At 39.9% G+C, this 23,071-nt stretch overlaps 1 long non-coding RNA gene across 3 annotated transcripts in view; it reads left to right on the top strand.

Moving 5' to 3' along the window:
• LOC311595164 overlaps positions 1-20,834 on the top strand; it is a 47,590-nt gene extending 26,756 nt beyond the window's left edge. Inside the window, exons 2-4 of one of the 3 annotated variants that reach the window (XR_014778335.1) lie at positions 15,119-15,416; positions 15,510-15,628; positions 15,914-20,834. This is a non-coding gene — a long non-coding RNA (uncharacterized lncRNA). The other 2 variants (XR_014778337.1, XR_014778336.1) reach the window with 2 other exon arrangements.
• The last annotated feature ends 2,237 nt before the right edge of the window (positions 20,835-23,071 follow it).

Genomic DNA, 23,071 nt, shown 5'->3' with positions numbered 1-23,071 from the left:
AGCCACTAGCTTTCTGTTCTTGGTCACTACTTAGAGCCAAAGTTCCAAAGTCCTCATATCATGAATGGGTAGATTCTTTCTTTTAATGTCTTAGGGGTTCTATTTCTTTTTTTGAACTACTTTTGGTACAATGTGTTTTTTTTCCATAAAATTGACATTTAATCTGTTTTCATAATTACAGCATATACTTCTTCTTAATGTTCTGTCAGGATTTTTTTAAATACCTACCATATGTGGGTTATGCTGATTTTGTTTAATTTTTGTAACACCAGTCCTCCTTCTCAACCACAGTTAATTTAACTGTTTTAAATAATTAGATTGTAATCTGTTTTTTTTCTCTCAGCTACATAGTTTTTATTTTTCATGTTCTTTCTACTTTCTTCTTCTATATAGTGCTTCTACTATAGTGCTTCTTTCTAGATTTTTTAGATTAATATTTCAAACATTCATTTTTAAATCTTTGTCTTTTTAAAGTGTGTTTAAAACTATATTATTTCTTAATAAACACACTCTAATTTAAGGAGCAATACTTCACTTTATAAATAGAGATATATTTTAGCCTGTAATCCAAGCACTTAGGAGACCGAGGCAGGAGGATTATGAGTTTGAGGCCAGACTAGGTTATACAGCAAGATGCTATTTCAATATGGTCCCATATACATTCACCAACCAAAAATCATAGGCTATTAACAAGGCTACTAGCTACTCTCTATAAACTGATTGTGAGGCCCTTTCAATACAGACAGAAGGTTTAAAAAAGATTTATTTATTTTATGTATATGAATACACTGTCTTCATGCATAGCAGAAGTGGGCATCAGATCTCATTATAGATGGCTGTGAGCCACCATGTGGTTGCTGGGAATTGAACTCAGGACCTCCGGAAGAGCAGCTGGTATTTTTGTTTGTTTGTTTGATTGTTTTACCTTTTATTTAATTTTTATTAATTTTAATATGTACATTTATATTATTACACATGAATAAAATAAACTACATGCAGCAGGAAGAACCATGAGACAATCAGGAATTATATAAATGTTACATTCATAGTGGTTTCACTATTTGTATTTGTCAAACTTGACGCATCTTTCCTATCTTGTTGGGTCTAAATTTCTGAATGAAAATCAATATCTATCATATCTCATCTCTATTAACTTAAAACATCTAGCTTGATCTAAAAATATCTTAACCCCTAACCAACTAAGCTTAATTTTAAGACTAAACTATCTGATCTTCAACCCCATCAGAGACTTGAGAAGGGATAAAACTTAATTACCTGAGTGAACTGAAGTGCATATCATTTGAACATAGCATTTCTAGCAAAGAGCATACACAGAAATGCTCTACTTTTCCGGTAGTTCACTGTACCAGTTAGTTCACTCAAAATAGATGAATGTTGGGCCTGTTGGATCAAGTACACCACCGGGCTGTTTGTTTCTGCCCATCGTGAGACTGCTCTACTGGGAAACTCATGTCAGAGCACTCTGTTGGGTTGGACAGGACAATGCAATATGGAACACCCCCTATATAGTTTATTTCCTTTCTCTGCAGTTTTATAAACGTCAGATCTGCATCGTGGTCTGAGTGCTTTGCATCACCAATTCATTTACTCCTTTTATTTTCCCAAGCATTACATGCAAATAAAATTTTATGTTCATGTTAGTTGGCTTGTCATCATAAAAAAATACCTAAGATAACAAATTTATAGAGAAGTTTTATTTTGGCTCACAATTTGTAGAGTGTTCAGTCTGTCATGATGAAGTACAAAACAGAATGAAACTGCTTTATATCATAAGCCACTACGGCAATCTCCTTGCAGGCATGTCCCAAGGATATAAGAACTCCCAAGAAGGGTGCCAGGTCAAAAGTTCTATTGTTCACAATAGCACTACTCAGGGGCCCAAGCCTTAAGTGCATGGGGGCAAGATACAAAGTGCAGCAATATTTAAAATACCTTCTTGGTTTCAGCTTCCCAAGGGACACCCCTAGCACACCTGTATATGTGAGCATGCAATCTGTAGCCCTAAATTAATATGTTACCTTTTAAAACAGGAGAATGAAAGTCACATTTGAATCAGGCTTTTATTTATGGTCTAAGTCTGCCTTTATGTGAATTAAAAGGGGGAAATGATTATACAAAAAAAGAACACTTGCCAGGCAAAATTTCAGAATTTTTTTATTTTTCAGTGTGTATATATATATATGCATATATACATAGCCTATGTTTAGACATCTGCAGGTATCTGTAGAGGCCGGAAGAGAGTTGACCAGCTGACACAGGTGCTGGGAATTGGACTTAGGTCTTTTGTAAAAGTGGTATGTGTTCTTAACCTTTGAACCATCTTTCCAGCTCCAGAAATAAATTCTTAACTATTCCATTCAGGAGTAAAATAATATGATGGAGCCAGGCAGTGGTGGCATGTGTCTATAATCCCAGCACTCAGAAGGCAGAGGCAGGTAGATCTCTGAGTTCGAGGCCAGCCTGATCTACAGAATGAGTTTCAGGACATCCAAGACTCCTGAAAGAAAGTTTGTCTCAAAACAACAACAATAATACACTTTGTTTGCAAGTAACAAAGTTATGTGAACTGTCTTGAGGGAAATAATGAATTATTACAAAGATGCAAAGCTGTGTTACAAAATCTTTGTTATATTGGACTTGTAAGGAACCCAAGCCCACAGCAAAAAGTATGTGCTACTATTTAATTAGAGCATAGGAGCCCAAGCAGGCATGGGACAAAGTAGAGAAGGATAGAAAGGAGAAGCCAAGACAGCAAGACACTGCAAAGCCAGTGCTCACTGGGCTTCAAAAACGACAGAGGAGAAGAGTAGTGCAGCACACGCCTCATAAGGTATCTGTTCTCCAGGAGCTGTGTGACTGACTGTTAGGACCATCGATCTAGTACCTCCTAACAGATGGAGAAACAACAGCTTCAGCAAAGAGACTTGTCTTCTATATACTACTGGAATGGATCCATCTTAAATGGGCATCACACAGGTACCAAAACCTCTCTCATGGTTCAAGTTCAAAAATGAAGAGGTAAGAGGAGGAAGATGAGAATCAAACAGGAGCAGGCAGTGGGGTGGGGGATGCCTGGTTGTGCTCTTGTAATGCTCAAGCCGTCCCAGAGCCACTTGTTGGTCAAAATAGTACTTAGCCAAAGTCTTTGAGGCAAAGCTAGAACGCTCTGAAGTGTGTGTGAGAGGTATTCAGAACTATGGATTCTGCGGGCCTCTACAGTAGGATGAAAACAGTGGCTGGAGCCTAGGAAGAGTACAGCTGCCCTGCTTCTCCATTTCTTTTCAGATCAGCATTAGTCCCTATGGTTACAGATGATAGCTATTCAAAGCAAAGAAAATAAGATGGTAACTCTAAGGGAAGCAAAGGAGGGACATGTTGACGCCCTTCCAACTTTTGTCAAAAACAGAAACAACTAGAAGAGACCCGCACATCCTATAAAATAGAGAAGACATTCAACTACTCTAAAGAGGGTAATATATTGGTATTATAGATTTGCTATCATCCTCATCACCACTGTAGTGTAAAATTGATGAAAGATCTTCAAATTATTTCAGATTTTATCTGGGAAAAGAAGTGTGATTGGGGCTTTTAAAAAAGAAAATAAACTATTATGAAAAAACTAGACTTGACAGCTCTTGGAAATATAGTCAATTATATTTAGGCTTGCCCAAGAAAAACATGTCATGAAAAATCAACGTAGAGCCAAGAAAAATCAAGGTAATTTCCTTTGATCATTTTAAAGAATGTCTCTGGTCTTCATAAAATTAACATCCTATTTGTTCTTCCTGAGGCCTATGAAAGGAAGAGCTATTCTAGACCTTTCTCCCTGGTTTATAGATGGCCATTTTTATGTTTACTTGGCATTTTCTCTGGGTGATTGTTGTGCCTAAATTGTGTCCTAAAAAAAACATTTGTAGGCTGGGCGTGGTGGCGCATGCCTTTAATCCCAGAACTCGGGAGGCAGAGGCAGGCGGATCGCTGGGAGTTCGAGGCCAGCCTGGTCTACAAAGTGAGTCCAGGACATCCAAGGCTACAGAGAGACCCTGTCTCGAAAAACCAAAAAAAAAAAAAAACATTTGTTAGGGGAGAGGGGACTAAATCTCTCTACATCACAGTCACAGGAGTTTTTAGGGCACTCACCCAGCTTGTTATCTGGATGCTGGGATCCCAATTTTATTACTTGATTGCCCCCAAATATCACCTTTAAATAAAGATATCAGCACTCAGGAGGCAGAGGCAGGGGGATCGCTGTGAGTTTGAGGCCAGCCTGGTCTCCAAAGTGAGTCCAGGATAACCAAGGCTACACAGAGAAACCCTGTCTCCAAAAACAAAACAACAAAATAAATAAATAAATAAAGATATCAGTCAAATTGGACTATGACCCGTCACAATGATCTTATCTTAACTCCACAGTCACTGTAAAGACCCTCTCTCCAAATATGGTCACATTCTAAGAGTGTGGAGGTAAGGAATTTAAGAGATAACTATAGTGTCTGTGGATGCTAGTCTGCCTATCCTAGACAGATAGTCACAGGAATTACTGGTTTTGCTTTGTCAGCTTCGTTGCACTTTTCTCCCTGAACCAAAATCCTCTTTGTAGCAATATTTCCCAGTACTCATCACTCCTTCCACAACTTCTATTACTACTTATGAAGTTTTGTTTTTGTGGAGTTTTGGAAAATAGCAATTATTTTCTCTATTAAAAACAAGATGATAACTGTGTGCATCGCAAGCACTATTGTAGAGAATTTTAATTCAGAGCATGGCTGCTCTACCAAGAGATCACATCCAAAGACCTTCTAGGTCTATGTGATCTGACTGGGATACAGACATGCCTTTAATTCCTGGAGACAGAGGCAAGCAGCTCTCTAAGTTCAACGCCAACATGGCACAGAGGAAGTTTCAGGTAAAGAAGAGCTTAGGTCCAGGTGCGGCTGTACACGCCTTTAATCCCAGCACTTAGAGACAAGGCATGCAGATCTCTGAGTTCTGGTCAGTGTTGTTCAGGCAGTTCAGTGGAGACTAAGTTGAGAGGCAGCACAGCGGAGTTGAGTTTGTGGCGGTTCAGTTCGTGAATTCAGAGGCAGTTTTACCAGAAGAGTTTTACAGAGGAAGGCTACAGAAAGAGAACAAGCTAGACATAGGAGAAGAAAGAATGATCCAGAGAATGAAAAGAAGCCAGATTAAAACAAATTGCCAAGGCTAGTATGAGGCCAAGCAGAGCAATTCAGTCAGAGGCTGAGAGGAGCCAGATTGAGTCAGTCAGCTAAGAGAAGTGTTTGAGTTAGAACAGTTGAGTTGAACCAGCCAGCGAGAGTTGCAAAAGACCTAGAAAGGGTGAGGTTATTCAGCAGTAAGTCTCAGAAGCTGAAAACATTCTAGGCCTAGATTAGATTTTACGGAGGCTAGAAGCTTCTAGGACTAGGCCTAGGTTATCAGTAAGGCCTAGGCAGTAAGCATCCAAAGACAACAATTACGTCAGGCAAGATAAAAGTTACTTGGCAAAATATAAGAAGATCGAGATACAAGCTAATTATATTTCTACGTATTAGTAATTAGAAAATTATCCTGTACTAGTATTTAGAAAACAAAATCTGGTGATTTATATATACATATAATTTACCATCCTTTGAAGGTGTCTCTTCTTTTCCACGATTGTTCTCAGATTTGGTGGAACCCTGCTCACAAAGGCTGAAGTGTAACATTTCCAGATTGCCTCTGAGCTCAGTATATAATGGTGGACTCCCTTTCTCAGTGGGAGTCTCTTCTTTGCCTGATTTAGGGAACTCCAGATAATTACAAGGAGTGTCACATAGCCCTCAGGGAAGACTACAAGCCTAGGCCTCTCCTGATAGAACCAGTTCAGCAAGCACCTGGGAATGCCTAGAAGTCCCCCACCCTATTCTAAGGAAATCCTAGCCTCCAGAAGAAAAAATGACCTTTAATCTAAACATACCTAGAAGTTCCCTCCCCTCCCAACACACACCCATAGGATAATTAAGTACTGTGTTTTCCTTCTTATGCTGGGACTCTGCGCTACTGCACATAAATAATATACTGTACCAGTGTCCTAGAATCCCTACCCCCAATGAATCAGACACATTCACCCTCAAACCCCTCCCCACTGACCAAGGTTTATAAGGAAAGGTTGGCTGGCTTGCGCTTTCCATCCTCCGCCATGACTTTCTGAGACTCCATTTACTCTGGTGAAGAATCTCCACCGGACACTCAGAGTTTGACTGCCAGTCAACGTGGTCAGGAGACGAATGGTGGAGCTGCCGTGGCAGCTGCTGAAGCCCACCCCATCGAGGCAAGATAGGTGCTGACCACTAGGGAAACATTCACCAGGCCTACCTTTTTTCTGGCCGGTTTCAGGTGCCTGAGTGCATCCTCTGCCGTGCTTAGCATGGCAGTTAATGGAAGAGCTGTAACACTTTTGGTATCATCATGGGCTTGTGCCGCTCCTGAGTCTCCATTGCCACCTGATACCAGCAATCTCACTCTAAAAGAGCTAAACTGTAACACTCCATGGAGCAAGATTCTTTCCACACCTTGACCTAGAGGCCTAGCACTCGGGCCTCACCCTAAAGGGCTCTAGCAGTTCCTGAGAGAGGAAACAGATTGACCTCAAGGTCCATCCGTTGCAAGCAGCGACTGGACCAGCCACCAGAAATAGAAGCCAGGCCACCAGCTAGATGCTGAACAACAAGATTTAACGCAATCCTTATCAAATATAACATGCTTTTATTTTAAATAGAAAGACTAAAGGATGGGATAGAGTTATTGCCTATCATATATGAGGGTCTTAGGTTCAACCTTTAGTATAACAACCAACCTCCCACCCACCCACCCACACACACACACACAATCATTTGAGCTGGAGAGATAGCTCAACAGTTAAGAGCATCCACTGCTCTTGCAAAGGATCCAAGTTTGCTTCCCAACAGCACATGGTGGCTCGAAACTATCTACAACTCTAGTTTTAGGAGATCCAACACCTCTTCTGGATTCTACATGCACCAAGCATGCATGGGTTACAAGGTCATACATGCAGGCAAAACATCCACCCACGTGAAATAAAATGAAAGGAAGGAGGGGAAGTGGGTGCTGGAAGATGTCTCAGTGGGTAAGGCATTGGTTATGCAAGCAAGCGGACCTGAGTCAGATTCTCAATGCCTCATAAAAGCCAGGCACAGCAATGCACCTGTAGTAACTCAATCACTTGGTGTGAGTAGAGACAGGCAAATTCCAAAAACTCAATAACCATGCAGTCTAGCTTACATGATGAGCTCCAGTTTCAGTGAGAAGCTCTGTCTCCAACAATAAGATGGAGATCAACAGAGAGGGCATTTGACATTGACCTCTGGCCATACAATCGTAAAAATACTTCAAAGTCTCAAGATTATTATGATCATAATCCCAAGAATTTAAAAAGTAACGTGTATAATATGTACAAAATAAAACGTTTTCAAGTGTATAATCCAGATTTGGAAAAGCAGAGTCCAAATCAGAGCATGTAAGTTAGTGGTGAGCCCATGACTCAAGCCAATCAGAAACTAGAGAAGACTGTGGGCACTCAGGATTATGTGAGCCACTTGCTTTGCCATCTTTACTGGCATAAGAAAAAAATATTGCTTGAGAATACACCCTGCCATACATCATTCATAGCATCTTTTTTCCCCCCCGAGACAGGGTTTCTCTGTGTATCCTTGGCTGTCCTGGACTCGCCTTGTAAACCAGGCTGGCCTCGAACTCACATCGATCCTCTTGCCTCTGCCTCCCGAGTGCTGGGATTAAAGGTTGGTGCCACCACGCCCAGCCATGCATGGCATCTTACCTAGATTACTCCTTCAAGCTTGGAACACGTCTTTTTCCTCCTGCTTGAAGTATTGGCAGCTGACAGGTCTCAGCTGAGTTGCTCCTTAAGCCTCATCCTAAGCCACACACGGTAACTTGAATTGGTGAGTAATTGATACGATGATGGGGGCTTAAAAAGACCCTACCTTCCCCACGAGGCAACTCTAGGGGATGGTCTGGGTCTAGAGCTCCTCACAGAGCTGGTCTCTTTCCTCTGTCCAATCCCACTTCCTGTAGTCTTCTCTCTTGTGCTGATATTGAGAATGCTTCCCAGTAAACTTCCTGTACAGACCTATAATATCATCATAAAAGAAAACTGCGTCATAGGATCCTCATAACCTTGTTTGTAACTATGAGCCCCACCTTTGGATCTCTTGACTATACGAAGCAATAACTTTCCTTTTTTATTTAGACTGTATCTTTTTGAGTTTCTCTCACTTTCACCAAAAAGGATTCATTGCAACTGCTGGGAAGCAAGCGCAGAAGTAACCTTGCATGTGCAGCAGCAAGTGCCTAGACCTTAACTCAGCAGATACCGTGGAGCATCCACACATCTAATCTGTTTCATGTTCTATTCTGAGCCATATTCAAAGTCCTCTCATCAACATTTATCACAAAGGGGAAAATAGGAGGGAGGGAGGAATGGGAGGATACAAGGATGGGATAACAATTGAGATGTAATATGAATAAATTAATAAAATATATTAAAAAATAAAATTAAAAAAAATTTATCACAGAATGAGGAAGGGCTCTTGAGGAGCTACCCTTCCCTTGAAGGACTATTAGTGGTTAAAGGTATTTGAGGGAAGGAGGATTTATCCATTTCTTTAGTGATCTGATCACTGATCAGTTATTCATGCTCAAGTAAATAACATCTCACTCATACTTATACAGGCAACTGTAATTAAAATCAGTGGGCACAGATGAGACAAGACACAAAAGTAGAAGAAAGATTTGTAGGGAATAAAAAGGGGTGAGCAGGAGAAATAGGGCAGTTGAGAGATTAATATTCATTATGCACATATATACATGTATGCATATATGTGTATGAGACTGTCAAAAACAAGAAAATTAGAAAATTCAAAATCCATATTCTCAGAGAATTGCACGTTAGTGGAGAAAACAGAAAACGGTCAAGGGAGAAGACAGTTTTAAGCAAAGGTTACCCATGCAAACTCAGACTTTGGAGACAATGGAATGCTACCAGTACTAGCAGATTAAATGACATTGGAGCAGAAGAAGCCATTCCTAGGTTCCAATATCTTTCCTGTTTAAAAAACATCTACAGGAGCCAGACATGGTGACACAAACCTATAATCCCTGCACTTGGGTGCCCAAAGTAAGAGGATCACGAATTCAAGCAAGGCTGCCTAACGTGAGTTCAGACAGTCCTGCTATAATATTACAAGATCTTGTATCAAAAACAAGGTGGGCCTAGTGGTGCACGCCTTTAATGCCAGCACTCAAGAGGCAGAGGCAAATGGATCACTGTGAGTTCGAGGCCAGCCTGGTCTACAAAGTGAGTCTAGGACACCCAGGACTACACAGAGAAACCCTGTTTTGAAACCACCCCCCTCAAAAAATAATCATCATGACAAGGAAGGGCCTTGTAGTTAATGTGTGCCTTTGAGCATAACATTGAACCAAGACTAGCTCAAACAAAAACACACAAAAAACCCTCCTAAACAACATCAGTTCTTATGCCTGGAACGTTGCCTGCTGGGCTTCAGCTCCATCCTGCCGTTTCCATATCATCCCAAGTGTCTTTGTGGCATGTTAGCATTCATTTCACCCTGTGATGTGAGTATTGCCATCTGTTTTGATCTGTAAGAGAGCTAAGTCACAGAGAAGAGAAATGACTCCTGCAAGGTCCTAACACTGAAAAGTTCTGAACCTTGGCAGCCTGACTTGAGACCTTAGTTTACTCTTTGGTAGCCTGGGTAGTCTGACAGTACTTGACCATTGGTCATGCCTGGGAGATTTATATGTGGGTGTGTGTGCTTTGGCAATGCCAAAGTCATGAGAAAAATGAGTAACATATACTACCAATATAACTTTCACTACTAAATACTTTTACAGGTAGGGTCATTTGACATTTCTATACATGTAAACCTTTTATACACCATTGTGCTTTTCCCACCCATGAGTAATTAGTACAAGTAAATATTCTTAAATGAGTCCTTATCATTTAAATAGGGCTAGAGATGGGTCTCAGACTGGATTCTGCATGACTCTAAAACATGCGGTCTTCTTATAATTGCAATTAAATATATTATTTTCCAAGCAAATGGTGTTCTGGGCCATTGGGTGTCGATTAGTTATTTTCATTCAATTTCCTCTTTAGTAACATTCAGTTTGAATTCTTCATCTTGGAAATTGAGAGTTTAAAGAGATTGATTGAGAGGAATCCAGAGAAACACTATGGTTGTGCCAAGCTTTTAACTTGAGCAGGTTATTTGTTTCCTACTATCAATAAGGAATAACATTCAGGACGGTTTCCACACAGGACGGTTTCCTGCTTTCTCACTGGGGGACTTGGAGAATGGCTCCAGGCACAGGAAAGTGAGTGTAGACCCCACTCTGGCTGTACCTCCAACCTTGCTTTCTCCCCAGCTCTAGATTTGACCTCTCTAGATTTAAAGGTAGCTGGCACTAGTTCCCACTAGGTTTCCTTGGATACTTGGCCTTACCTCTGGTGAGGAAAACAGTATCGGTGCTTTTACCTTGTGGCTCACCACTACTGGCATTTGTGCCCATTCACCATATTAAATGCTTGACTATGAACAGGACCAATCTTTGTTGGGCTCTAAAAGCAGGACTCCTGGTTTAACCTGAGACCTTTGTTCATCTCAAAGCAATAATTTCTATCTGTCCAAAAAGACCTGAAGAGATCTCCCATGGACATAGTCTTGTCTGTAGGGCCAAAAATCAGTAATTTCTTTCTGTCCCTCTTCACCCTCCTTAATGGCTGTCTGCTATCTGCCCGGCTGTCTATGGTCACTACACATCCCAGCTCCCAAGTTTCTGTCATCTTCCTCAACCATGAGTTTCTTTTTATTCTACCCTGGGAAGAGCCTTTCCCATCACTCCTGTGGTTTTTGGTGAGGAGGATAAAGTTCATTGGGAATGGATATCTCCATTTCTGTAGTTACTCCCTAGGTCCTTTTGAAAAAGTCTGTTTTTGTTGCTTCAGGGAAAGAGAGAAAACAATATGTATTTAACATACCCTTTCAAATAGGCTTCTAGCTACTTTTTCCACAGAAAATCCTTTCCCTACCTAAAAAAATTATTTTGCTTCATCATGTTTTGTCCCCTGGCATATAGGCTATGCATTTTTATCACCATATCGACTATATCATGTAACTTTTAATAGATTTAATGCACTTACAGTGTACCAAAAGAGCTCATTCTGCCCCTTAAGCATCTAAGCTAAATTATAAAATGTAGACTTGAACTTTGGGGCTAATAGTAAACACTATTTTTCCGTTATTTCATCATGAGATATTTATAAGTGATCTGATAATATACTGGCATATGCCTATATAAATGTCATTTCCCCCAAAATAAACTCTTTAAAAATTTACACACAAGTTCAGTTCATTAAAAATGCATGATGCAGCTAAGAATAAAAGGAATAGTTTGCATTTAATGAACAGTTACTATGTGCTATGATCTATGCTAAGCACTTTAAGGACATTATCTCACTTAGTCCTTTAGTGACCTAAGAGGCTAATATATAACAGTAATTGCCAATGAGCTGGTTGAAACTCAGAGAAGATAAATAACTTTAGAACTCCAGAGCTAGGTCACAGTGGTATTTGATTCAAACTTCAAACATTAAGCCATGAAGTCATATTGCCTTTCAAACTTAGGAAAGGGATTAAAATGTGTGTATGTGTACACAAGGTGGAGCTCTGATTGGACACAGATAATAACAAATTGCAAATTTTCACCAGAATAGTTCTTAGAGAAAAAAAATACTCATTATGGGTTCAAAACATATATGGTAATCTTAAAAATATGCTGGTACTTTTGTTATGCATAACCCATTGCTTATATAGTTTTACATGGTTACAAGGAAATGTCTCAAGACACGTAAGTGACCATCAAGTGGTTTTGGCTATTTAAATGTGGTCCACGAGAAGTCAAGAGCAAATGAGCCAGATATTTAAGTCTAAATCATGTGTTAACTGGTGTGTATCCAGGAAGTCAAATTAGGGTTTTCCATCTTTCCAAACTGCCATTTAGTGTATTGCAACTCTAGAGCAACAAATAGGCACCACTTTGCGCAGATCTCATTTTAAAGTGGAGTAGGGTGTAAATGATAGCCTCAGTAGTCAGTCATGCCTGCAGAAACAGAGGTAAGGACAACAGTGGTTAGGATGTAGAAAGGATGTCAGAGTGACAAAACCAGATCACAGAGCACTCATTTTGCAGACTTACTGCTTATCTAAAATGAGGCAAACAACTGCTACTCAGCCTGAACAGGAAGATTCATGAGGCCTTCATTTCTGTTAGACTTGATGGTAAGGGGATGTAGTCTGGTTAATCTCCTTGACTTTGGCCCATACTGACCCTTCTGGATTGCATCCACCTCCTTGCTGGAGGTCTTAAACACATCAACTACTGTACACTGACATTCATAAAAGTTCCCTTTGAGAATGCAAAGGGGATATAAATTCTCTCTCTCTCTCTCTCTCTCTCTCTCTCTCTCTCTCTCTCTCTCTCTCTCTCTCTCTCTCCCTCCCTCCCTCCCTCCCTCTCTCTCCCTCCCTCCCTCCCTCTCTCTCTCTCTCCCTCCCCCCTCCTCCCTCCCTCCCTCCCTCTCTCCCTCCCTCCCTCCCTCCCCCCTCTCTCTCTCACACACACACATTGCTATATTGGACATTATATAGCACAGCAAGATCTACTAAATCAGTAGCACTGAAATAGCAGAAAATTCTTTTCTGTGTGTGTATTTGTGTGTGCATGTGTGCCTGTGTGTCTGTGTATGTATTTGTGTGTGTGCATGCATGTGTGCGTGTGTGTATGTGTGTCTGTGTGTGTGTGTGTGTGTTTGTGTGTGTGTGTCTGTGTCTCTGTGTGTGTCTGTGTCTCTGTGTGTGTATGTGTGGAGGACAGAAGACAACCTTTATGTCATTCCTTAAGAGACAGCCACTTTGCACTTTTTTCTTATTGTTTTTTGTTTCACTTTGTTTTGTTTTTACAGTGCTGGGAATTAACATACAGCCTCATTCATACCAGCAAGAGCTCTACTACTGAACTACAGCACTAGCCCTCACTTTGTTTTTGAAATAGGTTCTCTTGTTGGCCTGGAGCTTTCCAAAGAGACAAGGCTAGTTGGCCAACAAGCCTCCGTTGCCTACCTCTGCCTGCCTAGTGCTGAGATGACAAGTACTGCCACATCCAGTTTTTTGGGGGGATTGGTTTAATGTGGGTTCTGAGGAATGAACTCAAATCTTCATGCTTGTGATACACAGATGATATGGGCAGAGTCATCTCTCCAGCCCCCAAGACAGCAAACTTTCTAGTTAAAGTGATGTGCTCTGCTATATACCTTGTGATGGATATTCTGGATTGGCAAACTCAACACACAACCTCTCCTTCTGCTTGGAAGGAAAAGAACTCTAACAATGACGTTGCCAAGGCTCCTTTACTACTGGGATCCTCCCTATGAGCTCATCTGCCATGCCTATGCAATTTCACGAGGAGGAGGAGGAGGAGGAGGAGAAAGCAGAAATGAGCTTGAGGCCATGCTTAGGCCAATCTTTTTGTGATTATTTTCCCATGAAGCAATGTCTTAGAGTTGAGGTCAATTGAAATTGCAAGAGTCGTCCTTGAGTCCATCTTCCAGATGACTAGAACACATCTGTACAAAGAATCTGTAGTAGCATCTCAAGGAGACACCTGCTCACAGTATGATACCTATATTTTTCTTGAACTCCTGAGGGAACTTCATCCTTCAAACCTGCACTGCCATCTGTACAAGTTGTCTGCCCCAGGAAGGACAATCTCCAGTCCCACCTCAGATGCAAACACTGAGGCTAATAGACCACAAAAGACAAAGGCGGGAGCCATAGAGAGTAGCAGACAACAAAGCTCCTTCCAGAGAGCAGATCCAGGTTTAGTGGTGTCAGCCTTGGCTTCGTCATGAGAGCCTACATTTTCATTACTCCCACCTAGAAGGAATTAATTCATATTAGTTCATGACTACCACATACTTTTTAGTCTTCTCTGTGGCAAATCAGAGGTAACCCTATTTTTACTGCTGTTATTTTGAGCATGAAAAACAGGCCAGAATACTTTTCATCATGGGCCAGCAAGGCAAATGATTCGCAGTCCTGCTGGTGAGGACCAATGTGCATCACACAGAGATCTTAGGCTTTGAACTGGCCACCGTAATAGGCAATCTACTTGAGCTGCATCCTTTAAGGAAGACACAAATGCAATGGGTTTGTAGGAAGAAAGTTATCTATATTCAGAAACCCAGAAGGGAGAGTTGTAACTAACTTTAGTCCACTAAAATCCATTCTTCTCTCTAATGACAGAATTAGAACTCCCACACTATAGGAAGCATATGGCTGCCAAAATATCAGATGCATCTCTTAACACCCTTACAGTTAATGCTACGTTACTAACTTTTAGCCCACGGATACGTGTAACTAGAAATGATTCTGTCTCTGGAGAGTGATAGCCCCACAGTGAAGGTATGTATGCCATCTCTAGTCTTGCTGTGTGGGAGGTAGGAGCTTTGGAAAAGTCACTGAGGATGACAGAGCTCTGTCTTGGTTCTGACTGATTCTGGACAGAACTGCATTGCTGCCATTACTTGAGTTATTGTATACATCAGCTAGCTTTACTACAAAAACTTTCCCTGCACTCTTCTAACACTTGTGCTTTGCTTTGGTAATACATACACAAATGAAAAGCTCATGACTGAACTGAAGTGAGGCAAAATCTGGCTACAATAAAAATAGAAACATAGCTGGGTGTGGTGGCACACGCCTTTAATCCCAGCACTCGGGAGGCAGAGGCAGGTGGTTCGCTGTGAGTTCGAGGCCAGCCTGGTCTACTAAGTGAGTCCAGGGCTGCCAAGGCTAACACAGAGAGACACTGTCTCGAAAAAAAAAAAAAAAAACAAAAGCAAAATAGAAACACATAACTCCTGGTTGTAACTATTAAAACCCCTGGGACCTTGAATTTTTGTTTGTCTTGTTTTGTTTTAATGTGTGTTTTTAAGGGCAGGGCTGCGTGCACACGTGGAGGCCAGAGGATGACGTGGGTGCCAATCTTCAGGAAAGCCAGAGGATGACGTGGATGCCAATCTTCAGGAAAGCCAGAGGATGACTGTGGGTGCCAATCTTCAGGAAAGCCATCCACTCCTTTGACACAGGATCTATCTTTGATCTGGAGCTCACCCATAAGGCTAGATTAGCCAGTAGGCCCATGGATCTTTTTGTCTTCACTTCTCTACAGCCATGTGCCACCATACCTGGCATTGTTATGTGGGTTCGAACTCAAGCCTTCATGCTTTTGAGGCAAGTACTGTACCCTCTAAGCTACCTTGCCCAGCCAGGGATCTTGCATTTCTGTGGTACCTTTACTTGCATCTATCTCCTCTGTATTTTTAGATCCCTGCGATCTTTCCATTGTTCCCTTCTCCGAAGCCACCTGGATAAATGGAGAATTAAGTTGTGTTTAACACTCTCCTCATGCCAGAGATTTTCGTGGGCATTTCATATGATGTGAGGTATGCACTAGCATTATCATTAATTTTCATATGAGAGAGGTTCTGTCCAGATTTATCAACTTCCTGTAAGTCATTTGTTTAACATCTGGTAGGATCTAGCTGACAGTCATTTCCTTGGACTTCAGTCTTAGAGCTCGTCAAGTATGTACACCCATTAGTCTAATCCCAGGTACCTGGGTAGGGAAGTAGGTTTCCTGTTTGTGTTCTGTGTGAAGCCTACCAACCAGACCACATAAATATCCACACACAGAAGAAAGCATATTAACACTTCTGCTCCCCTCCTAGGGGAAGTGTGGAGCCTGGCACCGACCCCAGCTCTACAAAAGCTGGCACAGAAGCACCATGTATGTGAACTATGCCCAGCTGACTATGGGTCTGGTGCCTCAGATCAGCGAAAGAGCCATCTTCTATGAATGACAGCGAGATATGGTAGCAATCTTCAAACTATGTTCTACCCCACAAATTCATAAGACTTTGTAAAACTATACTTATTGTAAGTTTAAATACTTGTGTGTTGGGCATAAGTTCCCAATTGATGCATCCATTCAGATTTACATTGTTTGCTTGTTTGTTTAACTAGAACTAGCTTATGGTATTTAAATATCTCAACAGTTTGATAATTATAAATATCTGCGTTTTAAAGATCTGACCCAAAATTATTTTTAATTTTAATTTCTCCCTTGCTAATTCAATGCAAATTCCTCCATATAAGTATATTCAAATTTAACATTCTATGTTTGAATGTTTAATAAGCATAATATCTGAATGGTTATTTAAATGTAGTATACACAACGTAATTATGTATTTATAATGATTTTAAATGTTTTAATTGCTATTATTTTCTATAATCACAAGTACTCTGTTGGTCTAAACATCAATATTGCTAACATGCTTTAAGTTTTTAAAATTTTATATAGTTTCACATATATGCACAAGGTACTCTCTATTATCCCTCTGATAATAGTATTGGATGTTATTAAGTAAAAAGAAAAATTTCCATTGGAAGTACAGTTATTAATAAGAGGAATAATACTTCATTGTCAAAATTAGTTCAAATATAAATCCAAGAACATTACTTCATTAATATGAGGAAGATTTGGCTTCATATACGGACTAAGAAATCTTGTTTATATAATAAATGTGAAGGTATAAAAAAAGGTTTCTGCTAAGACAAAAATCACACAATTCTTAAGCTTCTCCTAAATTTTGTGTCATCAATCCCTTACTGGTTTGTTATAACATTATTTTCATATTGCCTCAAATGACAACTTGATTATGCTTGTCTTCAACTTTGTTGGAAGAATTGGAAGCTACCTGACTTACAAGTGAGTTTTCTTATCAAGCTCTTAAGACTTTTTCTAAGAAACTACATAAGACTTAGCAATTGACTACTAACTAGACGTTTCTTTTGCAGGAGGTAGGACAGGGTCTCCTTACATAGATATGGCTGGCCTGGAATTCATTGTGTTGGAAAGGCTAGCCTCAAATGCTTGACAGCCTTCTTCCTCAGGCTTTGCAGTTCCCACTACATGTCCCACTACACTTGGCTCTGGGTGTGTGTGTGTGTGTGTGTGTGTGTGTGTGTGTGTGTGTGTGTGTGTGTGTTAAATGTCTTACTATCAGGATGGCCTAGAACTAATAGTCCTACTGACTTAGAATTGAAATGATAGGATCATAGACATGTGTCACAACATCTAGCCCAATTTATGACTTATAACACATTTTATTATCATCTTGTTTTAAGGTGGGTCCTTTTTTAAAAATCAAATTGTAAATGGTATAAGACAACAAATGTAGCTCACTGAATCCATAGAAAACGTTTGCCATCTCATCTAACTAGCAAAGGCAGTCATAACAGGCTTACATTCTTATGAAAATTCTTCCTTCAATTTCTGATTCAAGTAAATAAATTAATGTGGATTTTAAGGAATATTTTGAAAACCATTGAAAGACAAAATATGAAGCATACGCTATGGAGACAGATATCTGAAGGGCCAAAGTCAAGACAGACTATAGACAAGTCCCCTTAAAGCACACCCAACAGTGGTGACTGTACCTTGTCCCCTGTGCTCTGCTTTCTAGCCCACAACCCTGATTGCTTTCCCAGAGGCCTGCTGGCACCAGGGACAACCAGGTAAGACTCTCACACACAAATCTTCTGCTTTCTATGTCTGCCTCAAGCACACACAACAGGGGTAAACTGTACCCTGTCTCCTGCATTCCATTTTCTAGTGCACCACTCTGATTGCTTTCCTGAAGGCATGCTAGCACCAGGGACAAACAAGTTAGACCATGCCCAAGTCCTGGCCTGCCAAGTCCTCTTAAAACACAGCAAACAGCCTTCAAACTGCACTCCACCCCCTGAGCTCCATTTTCTGGCCCATAATGCCAACTGCTTTCCATTAGGCCAGCACCAGGGACACCAGGCCACACTGGAACTAGGGACCCTAGAGGTAAGTTTAGCACCCAAAACCCTAGAGGCCTCACAGGACACAAAATCCCCAAGGGAGACACTTTACTGGACCTGAAGTCTCCCTAGTCACTAGAAACTCAGGCCACTCAGGCCAGAAGACAAGAAGAAACAGAAACCAAGGGGAAAAACATCCAAAACCACCCATCCAAGAAGGATCAACTCAGAAATCAGCATCTAAATCTGTAAGCATCTGGTTCTGCTTGAGTAATGTTACCTTAATACCTTTAGGTTTTTTTACAAGCATAGGTGTCCTTGCATAGATAGTCAGAACATCATCATGGTGGAATTTTCATTCGATGAGTATGAAGTGTCTTTTCTATCTCTTTTGATTAATTTTGTTTGGAAATCTATTTCATTAGATATTAGAATGGCTACTCCAACTTACTTCTTGGTTTCATTTGTTTGGAAAACAAATATACTTTGAAGTTGAGGTGTATTCCTTATATGCAGGAGAAGGATTGATCCTGTTTTCTTACATATTTAATAAATATCCTGTATGTACTAAAATCCACATGGCTAAAGGTCAGCATAAGAACACAATCAACAATAGCCAGGGGAATATGGCACCACCACAGCCTAGCTATTCCACTACAACAAGCCTTGTATAGCCCAACACAGCTGAAGCACAAGAAAATAATCTTAAATTCAATCTTATGAAAATGATAAAGGCCTTTAAAGAGGAAATGAATAAATCCCTTAAAGAAACACAGGAAAATATAATGAAACGGGGCAAGGAAGTGAATAAAACTGTTCAAGACCTGAAAATGGAAATAGAGGCGATAAAGAAAACACAAACTGAGGTAATGCTGGAGATGGAAAACCTAGGTAAGAGAGCAGAAATTACAGACACATGCATCACTAACAGAACATAAGAGATGGATAAGAAAAATCTCAGGCATAGAAGATACAATAAAAATTGATACATCAGTCAAAGAAAATGTTAAATCTAAAAAATTACTGACACAGACATCCAGTAAATTGAGACACTATTAAAAGACCAAAACTAAGGATAATAGAAATAGAAGAAGGAGAATATGTCCAGATCAAAGGACAAGATAATATTTTCAACAGCATAAAAGAAAATGCCCATAACCTGACAAAAGAGATGACTATAAATGTACAAGAAGCTCACAAAACACCAAATAGATTGCATCAAAAAAGAAAAATCTTCTGGCACATAATAATAAAACACTAAATGTACAGAACAAAGAAAGAATATTAAAGGCTGCAAGTTAACATAAAAAGCCCAGTAACATATAAAGGCAGACCTATTAAATTACACTCAACTTCTCAGCACAAACTCTAAAAGCCAGAAGGGACCGGGCAGATGTCTTGTAGTCTCTAAGAGACCACATATGCTTGCCCAGACTATTATATTCAGCAAAACTTCAATCACCATAGATAGAGAAAACAAGATACTCCATGGCAAACTCAAATTTAAACATTATCTATCCACATATCCAGCCCTACACCTACAGAAGATATTAGAAGGAAAACTCCAATAAAAGGAGGCTAGCAACCCCCAAGAAAACACAGGGAATAAATAATTCCACAATAGTAACACACACACACACACACACACACACACACACACACACATCACCACCACCACCACCATTATTTAAATAGTAGAAATTAACAATCATTGGTCATTAATATCTCTCAAAATAAATGGATACAATTTCCTAATAAAAAAAAAGACACAGACTAACAGAATGGATGCAAAAACAGGATCCGTCATTCTGCTCATACAAGAAACATATCTCAGCAACAAAGATATACATTACCTCAGAATAAAGAACTGGAAAAGGGCTTTCCAAGCAAATGGATTCTAGAAGCAAGCTGGAATAGCCATTCTAATATCTAATAAAATAGACTTTCAACCAAAATAAAAGGATACTTCATACTCAAAGGAAAAATGCACCAAGATGACATGTCAGTTCGCAATATCCATGCCCCAAATACAATATCCCACTCTCGCCAATGGACAGGTCATCCAAACAGAAACTAAACAGAGAAATAATGGAACTAAAGATGTTATGACTCAAATGAACCTAACATATATCTATAGAATATTACACCCAAACACAAAAGAATATACCTTCTTCTCAGCACCTCATGGTACCTTCTCCAAAATTGACCACATAGTCAGGCACAACACAAGTCTCAACAATAAAAGAAAGTTGAGATAACCCCCCGTGTCTTATCAGACCACCATGGATTAAAGCTGGATTTGAACAACAGAAATAACAGAAAGCCAACAAACTCATGGAAATTGAACAACACTGTACTCAATGACCACTGGGCCAAGGAAGAAAGAAAGAAAGAAATCAAAGAGTTTCTAGAATTCAATGAAAATGAATGGATGACATACCCAAACTTATGGGACACAATGAAAGCAGTGCTAAGAGGAAAGTTCATAACACTAAGTGCTTTCTAAAAAAAATTAGTGAGATCTCATACTAGTGACTTAACAACACACCTGAAAGCTCTAGAACAAAAAGAAGCAAACACACTTAAGAGGAGTAGACAGCAAAAAACAATCCAACTGATGGTTGAAATCAATAAATTAGAAACAAAGACAACAGTACAAAGAATCAACGAAACAAAGAGCTGGTTCTTTGAGAAAAACAACAAGATAGACTAACCCTTAGCCAAGCTAACTAAAGGGCAGAGAGAGAATATCTAAGTTCCCAAAATCAGAAGTGAAAAGAGGACATAATAACAGATACTGAGTAAATCCAAACAATCATTTGGTCTTACCTCAATAGCCTGTACTTTACAAAATTGAAAAATCTAAACAAAATGGATGATTTTCTTGATAGATACCACTTACTAAAGTTAAATCAAGATCAGGTAAACATCTAAATAGACCTATAACCCCTAAGGAAATAGAAGCATCAATAAAAAGTCTCCCAACAACAACAACAACAACTATGCAGGGCCAGATTTTTTTTTCTGCTTAAACAGTCATTAATGAAAGTTGTCTATGAGAGGCCTCTGCTCCTGCATCTTCTTGACTGTTTGTTCCTTGGTTTTTGCCTTCTCCTTTCCTACTTGTCAAGACTTGGCTTTCCTTTCCAGGATCTTCTTACAGTCTTTGTCCAGCTTTAGCCTGGTGATAACCACCTTGCTGGTGTGGATGCTCATGTGGGCAGTTGTTAGCCTTTTTCACTGCACTCATTCAGTGTAGATGTCCTATATCTTTCTGTTCACTTGGACTACTTTGCCAGTCTGTTGGCCTTTGTCATGTCCTTGGACAACTTGAACTTCATCATCCCTTTGAATGGGCATGGAACGGACATTATACTTTGGTCTCAGCTCTTGGGAAAGGGGAGAAGTCATGATCTTCCTCTGAATATGAGAAGGTGCATTGAAATGGTGTTTGTAGTTCTTGCTTTGGTCAGAAGTCACCAAAGGATTGAACTTCATTTTGGAGACTGCAATCCACTGATGGCCTCAAAAGGCAGGGCGATATGATTTTAGCACAGAATTCTACCATACTTTCAAAAGCAAATACCAATACTCTTCAAGTTGTTTTTAAAAATGAGAACAAAAGGAACACTACCAAATTCATTTTATGAGGCCACAGTCACCCTGATACCTAAACTATACAAAGACTCAACCAAAACAGAACTTCAGATCAACTTTCCTTATGAACATTGATGCAAAAATACTCAAACACACAAAATAAATCCAAGAACACATCAAAAACCATCATCCACCATGATCAAGTAGACTTCATTCCAAAATGCACAGATGGTTCAACATATGAAAATCCATCAATGTAATCTACCATATAAAACAACTGAAGAAGAAAACCCATGCCATCATCTCATTAGATGCTGAAAAAAACCTTTGACAAAATCCAACACCCCCTTCATGATAAAAGTCTTGAAGAAATCAGGGATACAAGGTATATATCTAAACACAATAAAAGAAATATACAGCAAGCCAATAAGCCAACATCAAATCAAAGGAGAGAAATTTAAAGCAATTCCACTAAAATCAGGGACAAGACAAGGCTGCCCACTCTCTCCATGTTTATTTAATGTAGTACTGAAGTTTGAGCTAGAGCAAAAAGACAACTAAAGGAGAACAAGGGGATATAAATTGAAAAGGAAGAAGTCAAAATATTGCTATTCACATATGATATGATAGTATACATAAATGACCCAAAAATTCTATCAGGGAGCTCCTACAGCTGATGAATACCTTTAACATAGTGGCTGGATACAAAATTAACTTTAAAAAAAAAAAAACCAGTGGCCCTCCTATATACAAATGACAAGTGGGCTGAGAAAGAAATTGGGGAAACAACACCATTCATAATAGCCACAAATAATATAAAGTATCTTGGTACAACTCTAACCAAGAAAGTCCAAGACCTGTATGACCAGAACTTCAAATCTTTGAAGAAAAAAAACCGTAGATGATCTCAGAAGATGGAAAGATCTTCTATGCTCGTGGATAGGTAGGATTAACATAGTATAAATGGCCACCTTACCGAAAGCAATCTATAGTTTCAACACAAGTCTCACCGATATTCCAACACAATCCTTTACAGACCTTGAAAGAACTATCCTTAACTCCATATGGAAAAGCCAAAAAACCCACAGTAGCATGGTTATCAGTCTACAAACCACATGCTCCAAAACAGATTCAAATAAGCTAAGTACAAGAAAGGCCCAAAGGGGATGTTTAAGTCTCACTTAGAAGGAAAAATAGATTAGACATAGAGGGAGGGGACCGGACAGGGGAGGGTGTGGCAAAGGAAACAGAAGGGATGAAGTGGGGGGAGGAGGGTGGAGAGAGAGAGATTACTGGGAGAGATGACTGGATTGGGATGGGGGTGCAGCATCTCTGAGACAAGCTAGAAACCTTGGACACAGCCTTGCTTCTTCAGCGTTGACTGGATGACTCAGTAACATTCAAAGTAACACCTAAGTTTACTGTCTTTCCACCAACAC

This window comes from Acomys minous (assembly GCF_964271855.1).
Source record: "Acomys minous genome assembly, chromosome: 3".
NCBI lineage: Eukaryota > Metazoa > Chordata > Mammalia > Rodentia > Muridae > Acomys > Acomys minous.
This window is presented reverse-complemented; position numbering and strand designations above follow the sequence as displayed.